Genomic DNA, 13648 nt, shown 5'->3' with positions numbered 1-13648 from the left:
CTTTTTAAGTATTCCCTTATAATGGTCTGAAGTTCTTGTGTCTGTTGTGATGTTTCCCCTTTCATTTCTGATTTTATTAATTTGGATTTGCTCTTTCTTTCTTTTGGTTATCTGGGCTAAGAGTCTGTCTATCTTGCTCAGGTTTTCAAAGAACCAGCTCTTAGATTCATTGATTCCTTGTATTGGTAACATGGGAAGACAGGGAAATGTGTTGGTTTGGGAACTCCCTGAGAAATACACATACTGTATCTGAACGTTAGTGCATGTGTATATCTGGGGACTGTGTGGAAAGGAGTATAGTACCAGACAGGGAGACCTCCCTTCTCATGCTTGGTCAGAGACTCCCAAAATAACAGAGACAATTGCTGAAGTACTTGGTTATCTCCCAGAACTTGAAGGTAAGACCCTTCTGCTTAAGACAGGTTATAATTTAGACATGGCACTTGGAGCAATGGAGCAGGAACTGACCTGGAAGCCTTTTCTCTGAAGACTAACTCTCACAGTTCTAGAGGATACTATGCAAACTGCTAAGGGAGAAAATCAACCAATGGCCCAACCAAGTCCTAAAGCTGAATAAACTTAATGACTGGCCCAGCAAACTACCTCTATTTGTACAGCAGTGGCATTGTTATCTGGGGCAGAGGCTAATCAACAGCTATCTAATTGAACTTAAAGCCCTCTCAATGGGAGCGAACTCATGGGTGGCATTGTAATTATAGCCAAATATGCATGGCTGGAGAGATCATAGATCTTAGAGAAATCCATATCTCTGTCATATCTTTAGAGAAATGAAATTCCTTACCATATACTAAATGTGGATCCTTACAGACAAGTATACAGTACACCACTTATCAAAGAAACTTCTTTTTGCAACAGATGGAGGCTACTTCAGAGTTCCACAACTGGTCACAGAGAATATATGTTTAAGAGATGCCAACCCCTAGGTGACATATGTACATTGGAACTCTACAACTAAGGCTCATGGAACATAGTGGAACAAGGGATGGAGAGAATACCAGTGCATCCCTCAACACTTAGCAGTGAAGCTTCCTTATATAACAGTGTGTGATGCACACAGATGGCCATACCGGCTCAGGTTTAGAGAATAAGAGGCTGCAGTGTGTATCCTTGGACAGGACTCCTATGTTAAACCTCACCCACCCACTGGACGTTTGCTCATGTGAACGTGTGACAATGGTGGCGTTGAGCATAAGACCCATGTCAAAAATCAGACAAGGGCCCAAAGTGGTATGAGGGAAAAGGGCAGGTGGCTGGCCCTAGCCTGAGAACTGTTGGAGACTGATTAAAGTTGGGTAAGGGAGAGTAGACCTTAAGATTTCTAGACAGCCTGACTAGACTCCAGTGGATGAACTTACACCAAAGGACATCTGGGTAAAATGCTTGACTGGATAGGACTCAACACGTATGGCAGAATACATGAGGCTTGGTGGGGAAGGATGGGGTATGAATGGGGGAGGGGTTTTTTAACTGTTGTATGAAATGTACAAAAGCTCAATAAAACTATTTTTTAAAAAAGAAACCATTAATATAAATCGGATGCTACAGTTTTTATAGAGACTTGAAATCTCATATTCCAATTACAGAGACTGGCATTTCCTTTATTTCCTGCCTTTCCTGGTCTTGAAATTCAAGCAACAGGTAGAATGCTACTCAGTTTTCTGGAAGAATCAGACTCCTGTGAAACTTCAGTATTCTAATCACTTTGGAACTGGATTTATGTATGAATACATTGTTTTTAATTAGTTTTATGCTCTTCCTACAGAAATATATGCAATACAACTTAGGTGAATGCTTGATTGCCCTATTCCTGGAGAGAGTACTAATGGTTCCCCAAGTTGGGAGATGTTAGAGGGAATCAGCAAGGTCTGCAAAGGTAATTCAGAGCCTTTCCTTTTACAGATTCATCAACTGGGACTCAGAGAAGTGATCCAGGATTACACTCAGGTCTTCAGCCTTCTTTATCAGAGCACTTACCTTGACATTAGAAATTCCCAAGGCAGGATGAATGAGGTACGGCTCCATTTTAAAATCTTAAGGAAAAGTAAATGTCAAGATGTTTTTTATAGTTTAGCAATATTGGTATATGCAAATTGCATGCCTCTATTCAGAAGATACAGCATGTCAGGATTAATCTTCCTTATTGTTACTTTAAGTAGAAATGACTAGTCATGTCTTTCACTAACCGAAACACATTGAATGGAAAATAAAATCACTGCCCTAGAGCCCTTTATGACACTAATGTATGCATGTTTATCTTTGCTTTCACATTTTACTAGACATTTGTGTCTGTGAGGACGCTTCTAAAAGCATTTTCAAAGGAGGAGAAATTCATGCTTATAACTCTAGCTCGATTAGACTGGTGGCTGTTTAGTAAGAAGGGGTTTAAAGTGCCCATGGTAATAGTTTCATAAACTGGTATATAGTTGCATTCTGGTGTTGGTAAACCTGCTGCTTTTGGCTTTGTGTTTGATACTGGTACTCAAAATGTTTGATGCAGGCAGTTTGGAAGGAAAGATGGATGTGAAAGAAAATCAAAGACAGGTCAGGTTGGGCCCTGTGGATTGGACAGAGCACCCTCATGAGAACTACCTACAAATTGTGTTGGTTTATGTTGCCTCTTACTAGCATCCCTGCTTACAGAGCTAAGTACACATGTACCCCAAGGGGTGGGAAAACTGAAGGAGGATCCAGGCAAGGGAGAGCAGTTGCTGCCTCAAGACAATGTGGATAGGCAGCAGATCAGCAAAAACTGCAGGAGTACAAACCTAAATGGATGGACCTCCAAGACTACTGAGATCTCTCCTGTGCCCCACCTTAATCAGACCCACACTGCCAAGGGCATTCTGAGACATGGGGCTCATCCTAGCCAGGTGACCACATTGCAGAGCCTCCACATGGATCTACAACATGACCACTCTGTGTGTGTTATGAGGACTAGCTTAATGAAGGGCCTGTGATCATTCATTGTCATTATAACAATGCTGATATGGTGTTCCCACTATGAACAATAGTCTATTTTAAGTATGATAGAGGCGAGAACTTGAAACTCTTGTTTACAAGCTCTTTACATTCTAATGTAAAAAAAATATGTACAGATAAGACTTTTATTATTTTTATTTTATGTATATGAATGTGTTGCCTACATGTATGTAAGTGCACCTGTGCAGTGCAGTGCCTGTGGAGGTCAAAAGAGGGTGTAGGATCTCCTGGAACTGGAGTTGCAGATGGTTGTTAGCCACTATGTGGGTGCTGGGAATCAAGCCCGGGTCCTCTGAAAGAGCAGCCAGTGCTCTTAACCACTGAACTATCTCTCCAGTCCCCACTCCTTTTTAAAAACATACTTTATTATTTTTGTTTTATGTATATGAGCATATTGCTTGTATGTGTGTAAGTGCACCTATGTCATGAAATGCCTAAGGAGGTCAAAAGAGGACGTCAGATCCCCTGAAACTGGAGAGCTATGGACAGTTGTTAGCCACCAAGTGGGTACTGAGAATCAAACCTGGGTCCTCTGCAAGAACAGTCAGTTCTCTTAACTGATGAACCATCTCTCCAGTTCTAAGACATTGTACTTTTAATGATCATCCACATGTTTCAGTGACTGGTTTGTTCACATGGACCAGTTTGGGGTTCTTGCCCTTTAGGCATCAGAACCCTTTCTTATTTTAAGCATGTTCAATACACATCTATCATATGTGTATTTTTCATTTTCTGACATCTCATATGGCATAGCAGGAACTATTTAAGCTTTCCTTTATGACTCTGCACCATCACTATGGGAGTGTAGGTTATTGTATTGCTCTATAATGGGACCAGTTATATTTGGGGCAATTTGAGCTGACGCTAAATGGCCCCATGATTGATGCTGTTCTCTCCTCTCTCAGCTGGCTTTTCTGACTATTTTCACTCTTCTTGCCTATGGCAGGATCATTCCCTACTTCTAATTTGCTGCTTCCATCTGTGAAAGATTGAGAAACCAGATAACTAAGCTTGTTAAAACTGTGCCCCACGCACAATAAAATAAGCCCCAATGAGACCTGAGCCAAACTCATTTTGTTGCAATTTCCCCTTAAGAGCAATGTAATTTTGGAGCCCTGTGAGTAGTGTTTCTTCCATTGTGTGGGTCACTAAGAAGTGCAGTATGCTTCTGAGCAGAACGTGGCCATTCCCAGCAAGTAAGATCATGTACTACTTAGAGTGCCTTGGTTCTCTGTGCAAACAAAAGTTTCCTGGTAGCTCTAATGATAAGAATTGGTGGGAAGATGGATTGCTTACATTGGCACTGGGCAGTGGAGGTACGTGGGCTTAAGAGACCCTCCTTTGGCAATTGGGATCATTGTCACACTAGTTATAACCATTGAATTTCAGCAAAATGTTACTTAGCCCATGAATGTGCATTAGTAATTTGAGGTCATTACTTTTATATTTATTGCTATTTGATACTAAATTTTATCATTGTAAAAGATCTACAGCATGGAATTAAACATGGATTTACATAGTGTGTGTAATGGCAGTCAGCATACTTGTATATGGGGAAGTATTTTCTTTTGGAAAAACAAAAATAACTTCCTACTAGGCTTCAGCCCTGTCTGTAAATTATTCTAATTTCAGCTTTCTACTAATGTTAAGGAGAAATCTTTTCATTCTGCCTATCTAGAGGCTGCTTTCCCTTTCAGATAGTGAGTTTTGTTCTGCAGTGCCATGTAACACAATAACAGCAATGGGATTCTGGTGCAGGAGATGTGGATTCGAATCCCACCTCTGAAAAACTACTAGTTGTATGACCTTGAACAAATAAAACTCTCTGTTCCTCAGTTTCTTCATCTAACCAGCAAAGATAATACTAGTGTACATCTGCTAGTGTTCTTGGGAAGATCAGATACAACAGTGCTCACAAAGCACAAGGATAGTTCTTGCTGAAAAATGAGCACGTCTTAAATGTTAGCTATGGATAGTCCAGCTTTTCAGTCACTCAAAGCCTCCAGGCATAAAATGATGTTGAAATGAGATAAAATGAAAGGAAGAGGAGCTAGACCCCCAAAGTTAATAAAAACATTATTATAAATCCAATCTATTTCATTACAAGTATTTTAAATTAATTTAAAGGAGAACGGGCATTCGCATCAGGGTTTGGTAGTGTGCCTTTGCTTAAGGATAAAAAAACGCATGTTGTGTGTGTGTTGGGGGGGTGGATGCATGCACATGTACATGCAATGCTTTATGATTAAAACCAATTCAGTTATCCAAATCCTATGCAAAGTGAAATCACATTTGCAGATAAACAATACAGCTTCTGTGAAGTCATTTTTTTTAGTTTAAAATTTTTGATAACGTGTTTTATTTTTTTTTATTTTTGAGACTTCCAGATATGAGTATTGTCTTTGCATTATTTCCATCCCTCCCAGTCCCCTACCAACTCTTCCCATGTCCCCCGACACCCTCTCAATTGGTTGTCTTCTTCTTTGATTATTGTTATCACATGTACATACATACATACATACATACATACATACATACAGTTATAAATATACGTATATAATACACTGAGTTCATTTAGTGGTACTTGAGTGTATCTGTGTTTAGGGCTGTTGATTTGGGATTAGTCATGTTTCCATACTAGGAAGTAGAATAGTTAGACTAGCAGGGCTGGGTGTGATGGCACATGTCTTTAATCCCAGCACTCAGGAAGCAGAAGCAATGAATCTCTGTTGGGGCCCGCCTGGTCTATATAGCAAGTTCCAGAGCAGCGGGAGCTAGAGGGAGACCCTGTATCAGGAAAAAAAGTAGAATACAAATCCAATTGTCCTAAAGATGGAGAAGTAGTGTGTTTAACTATTTGTCTTTTTAGCTCTGTCATGAGTCCTGGATCATTAAGGAACTCAAACTGGTGTCTGAAGAAAGAACAAATCAATGACAGACAGAAGAGAGGAGAACTGGTAGCTGTCTACAGAAAACAAGAGCAAGTGTCAAAGGGAATATGCAAAAGAAGATGCCAGAAAAAGAAGGATGCATATTGGTCCCGCGATCTAACTTTGCCTAGATAGCTCTGCATGGGGTGGTAAGAATGATGGTGAGATTGGGGGCTGGAGAGATTGCTCAGTGGTTAAGAACACTGACTATTCTTGCAGAAGACCCGGTTCGAATCCCAGCACCCACATGACAGCTACCACTGTCTATAACTCCAGTTCCAGGGGATCCAACAGCCTCTTCTGTCCTCTGTGGGCATTGCACAACACGGGTTCATTTACCTACATGTAGGCATAACATTCATACACATAAAATTAAAAATAAATAAAATATTTAAAATAAATAAATAAGAATGATGGTGAGATTTAAAAATAAATCCCAAATAGAACAAAGACCTCAATGTAAGACCTGAAACTCTGAAACTGTTAGGGGAAGAAGTCAGGGAAGCACTTCAAGATATAGGTAAGGTAAGGACTTTCTGAATAGGACTCCAGTCACTCAGAAAATAAGGCCAGTATTATCAACAAATGGGATCTCATGAAATAAAAAATCTGTATAGAAAAGAAAACAGTTAACAGAATTAAGAGAAACCTATAGAATAGGAGAAAAACTTAGCTAGCTTTACATGTATCTGACAGAGAATTCATATATAGAATGTACAAAGAACTGAAAAAAATCCCTAAAAAATAAGAAATCAAGCAACCCATATCCATTAATGAGCTACTGAAATTAACAGATAGTTCTCAAAAGAGGAAATACAGGTGGCTGTAAGTACGTGGGTTTAACTCTGGGTCCTCAGTTCTATTCTGTTGATTAACGTGTCTGTTTTCATACCAGTACCATGTTGTTTTTTTGTTTGTTTGTTTGTTTTGTCTTTTTGAGACAGGGTCTCCCTGTAGCTCTACTTGGCCTGGAACTCACTATTGAGAACAAGCTGGCCTGGAACTTACAGAGATTCACCTGCCTCTACCTCCCAAGTGCTGGGATTAAAGGTGTATACCACCACGCCTGGCACCATGTTTTTTTTTATTGCTATAGTTCTGTAGTATAATTTGAAATCAGGAATGGTGATGCCTCTTCTTTTAAAATATTTTATTTATTATTTTTGTTTTATGTGTATGAGTGTACTGATTGCTTTCATGTATGTAAGTGCACCCATGTTGCACAATGCCTGTGGAGGTCAGAAGAAGGCATTGGAGACTGCAGTTGTAGGTTGGTTGTTAACCACCATGTGGATACTGGGACTCAAACCTGGGTCCTCTTCAAGAGCATCCAGTGCTCTTAACATCTGAGTCATCTCTCCAGCCCCAAGCTCTTCTATTATTGTTCTGAATTGTTTTGACTATCCTAGATTTTTTTTGTTGCCACATGAAATTTGAGAACATTTTTCAATTTCTATGAAAAATTGTGTTGGAGTTTTCATTGAATCTGTAGACTTCTTTTTGGTAGGATGGCCATTTTCACAATATTGATACTACTGATTTATGAGCATGGTAGATCTTTCCATCTTCTGGTATGTTCTTCAATTTCTTCCTTCAATGTCTTAAACTTTTTATCATACAAGTCTTTTACTTCCTTGGTTAGATTTATTCCAAGATATTTTATGTTTGTGAGGTTATCATAAATTGAGTGATTTCCTTGGTTTCTTTCTCAGTGAGTTTGTTGGTGGCGGACAGGAAGGCTACTGATTTTTATGTGTTAATTTTGCATCCTGCTACTTTGCTGAATGTGTTTATCAGTTCTAGCTTTCTGGTGGAGTCTTTAGGGATTTTATGCACAGAATGATACCATCTGTAAGTAAGGAAATGTTGAACTCTTCCTTTCCAATTTGTATTCCCCCTTTATCTCTTTCGCTTGCTTTGCTGATCTATCTAAAACTTCAAGCACTATATTAAACAGGAGTAGAGAGATTGAATATTCTTATCTTGCTCTTGATTTTAGTGGAGATTCTTTGAGTTTTTCTCAAATTAGCATGATATTGATTGTGACCTTCTTGCATTTTGCCTAGATTATGTTGAGATATGTCCCCTATATCCTTAGATTCTCTATGGCTTTTGTCATAAATGCATGTTGAAATTTGCCAAAGACCTTTTCTGTATCCAATGAGCTAATCACATGATTTCTACCTTTGAGGATATTTATGTAGTGGATAGCATTTATAGATTTATGTATATTGAACTATTCCTGCATCTCTAGGATGCAGCATGTGAACCCTGGGCCATAATAATGGCAATTGGCCTGGCAAGATATGCCCCCAATGCAAAGGTGGCATGGATATAGTGGGAGTAACCAATCACTTTCTGATTGGATTTAGAGCCCACTTCATAAGATGAATCCCATACCTGGCACTGCTATCAAGGCTAGGAACATGTGGCTAGATAGGTTGTAAACCCCAGGGGAGAATCTAATAGTATTATTATGATAAATGGACATACTATTAAACCAATGTCCTATACATAAATTAGTACACTTCTCAACCCTCATCAGAGAACCTTCTTTTGGTAGTAAATGCTGATTAACACAGAGACCCACAACTGGTCAAAGTACAGAGAATAAGAGACTGCAGAATGCTAAGCTCTAAATGGGACACCTGAACCATACACTCTCCCCCCCAAAGCTCATGAATCACTACATAAGAAAGGGTTGGAAGACTGTAAGAGCCAGGGATAGGGATGAATATAAAGAAACTGTTTTCTGAACACAACAGGGCAGGTGCATATATGAACTCACAGCATTTGTGACAGTATGCACAAGACCTGTGCAAGCTCAAGCCAGTCAAAAACCCAGCATGGATGGGGAGAGGTAATCATGAAGCCCCAGGCCTAGCTTAGGATCTATTGGCAACTAATAATTGATGGGGGAGGAAGAATCAGTTTTTCTTTAAGGGGTGTGATATCAGGTAGATGACTGGATTACAAGGGATGGGCCTACACTTGAGAATATTTGGGGAACACAAATTAGACTTTAAAATATAATAGCGGTCGTGAAGTGAGGGGGGATAGAGAGATGGGGTGGATCTGAATGAGACTAGATGGGGAGGGGCTGTGAATATGATCAAAATGCACTGTACAAAATTCTCCAAAAAGTCAATAAAAATATTTATTTTTAAAGAGGAAATACAAATGGGCAATAGACATATGAAAAAAATATACAACTTCATGGGGCCACCAGGGAAATGCAAATCAAATTTACATTGAGATTTCATCTTACTCCAGTCAGAATGGCAGTTAAGAAAACAAGAAATGCTGGCAAGGATGTGGACAAAAGAGAATTTTTACACACTTCTGGTGAGAATGTCAACTAATCCAGCCACTATGGAAGTCTATGTGGAGGTTTCTGAAAAATAAAAACAACAAAAAGTAGATGTACCTTGTGACCCAGGTATACTATTCCCAGGTATTTGCCCAGAAGACTCTGAGTCATATGACAGAGACACTTGCATATGAATGTTTGTTGAAGAACTAATTTAAAATAGCTAAGTTAGAGGGGCTGAAGAGATGGCTCAATGGTTAGGAACAGTGACTGCTCTTGCAGAGAACCTGGGTTCGATTCCCAACACCCACATGATGGCTCATAACCATCCATAACTTTAGTTCCAGGGGAATCCAACACCCTCTTCTGATGCTGCAGGCATTGTATTACATAGGTACACTTACATGCAGACAACACATTCATACACATAAAAAATAAATAATTAAGACATCTAAGAGACCCAAAAATTGCATAAATAAAATACGGTGGGGCTGGAGAGATGGCTCAGTGGTTAAGAACACTGAATGTTCTTGCAGAAGATCTGGGTTCAAATCCCAGCACCCACATGGCAGCTAATAACTGTCCATAAATCCAGTCCCAGAGGATCCAACAGCCTCTTCTGACCTCCGTGGCATTGCACGACATGGGTGCACTCACATACGTGCAGACAACACACTCATACACATAAAAAATAGAAACAATAAAATATTTTAAAATAATAATAATAATAAATTAAATATATATGTAAATAAAGTATGGCATAGTTACAAAACGGATTTTTTCATCCACATAGAAGAATGAAGTTTTGTAATTTGTAGGAAAATTGATGCAACTGAAGATAATTTTATTAAACAAATTAAGCCAGTCACAGAAAGACAAATAGTGTCTGTTTCCCCTCATATGTGGTTCCTAGATTCTATATAAAATCAGGTATATGTATATGACAGGAAAATAAAAGTAAAACTGTCTTGGAGAACAAAAATAACTAACAGGAAGGGCAGGGGAGGGACATCGTACAATGTATATGTGTATGAGAATCTTTAAAAAATAATGAAATATTGTTACAGTTTGATGGCTTGTCCCCCTTTCAAAATGGTGGTGCAAATGCAAGTAGTGTACTTTTAAATTAACATCTATGGATCTCCCAGCTTCTGCTCAAGTCTAAAATCATAAAAGTAAAGTAGAAAGCTTTTTGTTATCTGCCACTCCTTTCACACAGAACCCACCAGTTTCCCCCTTGGAGCTCATTTCAACCTTTCTCTAACTAGGACTATACTCTGGTCCTTTTGTCTCTAACGCTGATAACTTTCCTGTTCCATGTGACTACCTTCTTCTTCCTTTCATTACACTCACAACGGAAAAGAGAGAGCGCCCAGGAACCTCACCTCTGGGGATCTCTTCAAGCTCAATTAACTTTCTCTCTCTCATCTTCCCCTCAGGTGTAATGTCAGGCTTTACTCATCAGAAAAGACGGCAGGAATCACTGTCACTTGGCTCCTCCCTGGCAGCCCTCAGTTCTCATCAGCTCCTCCAAGACCCAGGAGACAGAGAGCGTCCTAGTGAGCATGAGTCCTGCCTAAGTCTCACTTTCCTTCCTACGCACTGTCAGCGACTTTGGAGAGATGCTCAGATTTACAAGCATTCACATCACTTCTTGCTATGATTGTCCGGAAGCCTCCAGAGGTACAGGTTCTAGGCTGACTCTGAACTCCTTTTCTTCAGGCCTGTGCCCCTGTTGTTTAACTTCAGTTCAGCCCCAGGGCATGGCTGCGGCATGGGGCAGTCTCGTGGCCTACAGAAGGTAGAATGAGAAGTTCTGGGTCTGATTCTCTGCTCCCACTCTCTGTAGCTTTATAGCCAGGGGTGAGCTGCTTCACCTCTCCGTGCCTAAGAGCCTCATTATAGTGTGAAGACACCACCCTCTCTAGAGATAACTGTGACCCTTCAAGCCTTATGCTGGGAGAGTGAAAGCCTGCTGCAGAGTGGATGCTAAATCAGTGATCGTTCACTGTTCACTCTTGCCTGAACTCTGGGAGTCACGCTTGCCATGTTCTTCATACCAGGATCCCAGAGCACTCCTGTCACAGTTTGCCAGGAAAGAGGGGAGGCCTCTGAAGCCAGGGGTGCCTCAGCCCTTAGCTGCACCATATCCAGTTGACCCTCGGTGTCTACAGGATCCTTCACCCAAGGAGTCCACCAACCTCAAATTTAAGCCTTTAAAATAGTTTATCAACATGTATTAATTGCACATATAGATGGGATTCAGCATGGCATATCAATACATGGGTATAGTGCACGCTGAGCTGACCTTTATCTACCCTCTCCTAGACCTCTGGCCAAATTCTTAAAATCGCTTTTCTATATTCAAGTAGACTTTGTTTGCTTTCTTTTTTAACTTGAAAACATTTTAAATATGTCTGTGCTAACCAAGTATATTTTTCCTTTTTCATTATTTTCTCTTTTAAAAAATATTTTATTATTTTTATTTTTTTATGTGTATACACATATTGCCTGCATGTATGTAAGAGCACTCATGTCGTGCAATGCCCACGGAAGATAGAAGAGGGTGATGGATTCTCTAGAACTGGAGTTACAGACTGTTGTTAGCTGCCATGTGAGTGCTGGGATTTGAACAGCCAGTGCTTGTAACTGCTGAGTCATTTCTCCAGTCCCCTTTGTCATTATTTTCTAAATAATATGATGCATCAAGGATTCACATACTATTTCCATTGCATTAGCTGTCTTATGTAATCTTGAGACGTGTATAGAGAAGGGTGTATAACTATATGCAAATATACAGTTTATATGAAAGACTTGAGCATGGTTGCTTTTAGCATCTACGTGGGACCCTGGAACCAGATTCTTATTGAAAGTAGGGGACAAATGCACCTGCCACTTTCTGTGATGTTTCCACAGACCACATCCACTGGGAAGCTTGGTGGGCAGGGATTATGTATCTAGACGCCGGCCTCTGAGGCAAGGATATCATTATGGTTTGAAAGTAAAATGTCCCCCACAGGCTGATTTTTAAATATTTTCTCTCCAGCTAGTGGCATGGCTGAAAACTAGGAGGTGGCATCTAGTTGAAGTAAGTACGTCATCAGGGGTGAGAATTTAAAGTTTAGAATGACCCTGATTCTGGTGCCATGAAGCTGCCATCCCTTCTCTACAATACACTGAAATGCTCAGAAGCCTTGAGCTCTATGTGATTTGAATGAGAATGTCCAAGCATTCAAACACTTGGTCCTCAGTTCATGGTGGCACTGTTTGGGGAGGCCATGGAAGCTTTAGGAGTTGTGGCCATCTGGAGGAAGCACTTTACTGGGGTTGAACATTGAGAGTATATAGCCATGCCCACTTCCATTCTGGCTCTCTCTGCTTCCTATGCCTACTTGAAGATACAAGCACTCAGCTTTCTGCTCCCACTGCCCCCTGCCATGCCCCCACCATCATGATGGACTCTATCCCTCTGGTACCATAAGTCAAATAAACTCTTCCTTCTATAAGTTGCCTCGGTCATGGTGTTTTATCACAGCAACAGAAAGAAACTAATACAAACCCAAATCAACCTTTCCTTCCTGGAGTTACTTCTATCGGATGTTTAGCAGGAACTGATACGGGTACTTACATCTAAGCACGGAGTCATAATGGGCAGCCTTGGCAAGGCAGAAAGCAGGTCCTTGGTAGTGATCTCACCATAACCTTCCTTTCAGAGCTACAGTTTTAGTGCCAGCCTCAGACATATAGTTAGCACTCCTTACATATTAGCTGTCACTGCCATTACGATCGTTGTGCTAGCCAAATTTGAACTGGTGAGATAAGCACATATCTGTAGGGTGGGGAGATAGCTCTGTTGGTAAAGTGCTTGCCAGGGAGGATGAATTCTATTCCCAGAACCCACATAAAAAGCCAAGTGTGATGGTCTGCATGTGTAATCCCAGTGGTAAGGCAGAAACAGGTGAATCCCTGGGGCTCACTGGCCAGCCAGCTTAAGTCAAATTATTGAGCTCTAACCCAGTGAGAGACCTTATCTGAAAAATGGGTGACCAGCACCCGAGAACAATACTTAAGGTTGTCCTCTGGTACACACACACACACACACACACACACACACACACACACACACACTTGATGTCCTTCCCAGGCACTTCCTCCACAGTGCCCTACCTAATCCTCTTTCTGATCCTTATCAATGTCTCTGTCAGATCTCTTATCTTTCTGATATTTGAGAATGTAGTTGGGGCTTCAACTTCCTTTCTCTTGGTACTTGTCTCTAGCTTGAAAATTGCTCAGGCCTTGGCTGAGGCATAAATTGACTCTCCTCGTCTCTCTATTTCTGCCTATTCTCTTTTCTGTGTTGGGACTTGCATGTTGGATGAGCAAAGGTAGATTTTTTTTTATTTTAAAT

The sequence above is a fragment of the Nannospalax galili genome, unplaced genomic scaffold (assembly GCF_000622305.1).
Source record: "Nannospalax galili isolate Female #2095 unplaced genomic scaffold, S.galili_v1.0 scaffold146, whole genome shotgun sequence".
In the NCBI taxonomy this organism is placed as follows: Eukaryota; Metazoa; Chordata; class Mammalia; order Rodentia; family Spalacidae; genus Nannospalax; species Nannospalax galili.
The sequence above is the reverse complement of the archived record's forward strand: the minus strand, read 5'-3'. Positions refer to the sequence as shown.